Source organism: Trypanosoma cruzi (genome assembly GCF_000209065.1).
Source record: "Trypanosoma cruzi strain CL Brener chromosome Unknown tcruzi_1047053481767, whole genome shotgun sequence".
In the NCBI taxonomy this organism is placed as follows: domain Eukaryota; phylum Euglenozoa; class Kinetoplastea; order Trypanosomatida; family Trypanosomatidae; genus Trypanosoma; species Trypanosoma cruzi.
Window position 1 is genome coordinate 1 of NW_892721.1, and position 731 is coordinate 731.

Below are 731 nucleotides of genomic sequence, written 5' to 3' on the forward strand. Positions count from 1 at the left end.
CGTGGAAACGTGCACGTTTTCAACGCAGCATGCGGCCGCGTGGGGCCGGGGTAATACGCCCCGGGTAGGCGAGTACCCGGGCGACCCCGTGGGTAGCTGAGAGACACTAAACACACAGAGGAAAGGGAAAAATACAGAAACAGAAACTCACACATAAAGAAACTCGCCACCACAGAAAGCAGCAGGAAAACATCCACGGAACGGAGAGAATGCAGAGGTAATCAACGGCACGGCAGGGTCAATTGCCCGACTGCGGAGAGCAGTTTTGTTATAATACCACAGTCGCCGTACCAAAGCCAAAGGATTCAAGAGGGGCTTCTTCTATACTTGTGGAATATGACGCCCAAGAGGGTACAGGATGACTGTTTTTTCTTTCCCTTATCCCTCCCGCCCGGGTTGGTTCGGATCATTGTTTTGCTTTTATTTGTTTGGCGGGCAGGGTACGTTTTTACACTGGGTATGGGGGTTAATAACTTTTTTGGGGAGTGTGGTGGGGGTGTAGTGTGGAAATGGAGGCCATGTAGTTGGTCACAGAATCGGTGCGATCAGGTCGGGGCACCATTCACGGTCGTGGGACGACCTTATTAAAAAAAAAAAAAAAAAAAAAAAAAAAAAAAAAAAAAAAAAAAATTTATTGATACAGTTTCTGTACTATATTGGTACGCGAAGCTTCCAACCCGCCTCTGGCGGTTATGTTTGGTCAATTTCTTTTGACCGGGGTCTACGGACCC

General features: G+C 48.2%; 1 non-coding gene across 1 annotated transcript, besides 1 other annotated feature; it reads left to right on the plus strand.

Annotated features, from left to right (window-relative positions):
- The first annotated feature begins 586 nt into the window (after nt 1-586).
- Nucleotides 587-630: a microsatellite.
- Nucleotide 631: 1 nt separating this feature from the next.
- Tc00.1047053481767.10 lies at nt 632-731 on the plus strand. The gene has a single exon (XR_008254926.1). It is a non-coding gene; the product is annotated as a spliced leader RNA, 5' partial (transcript).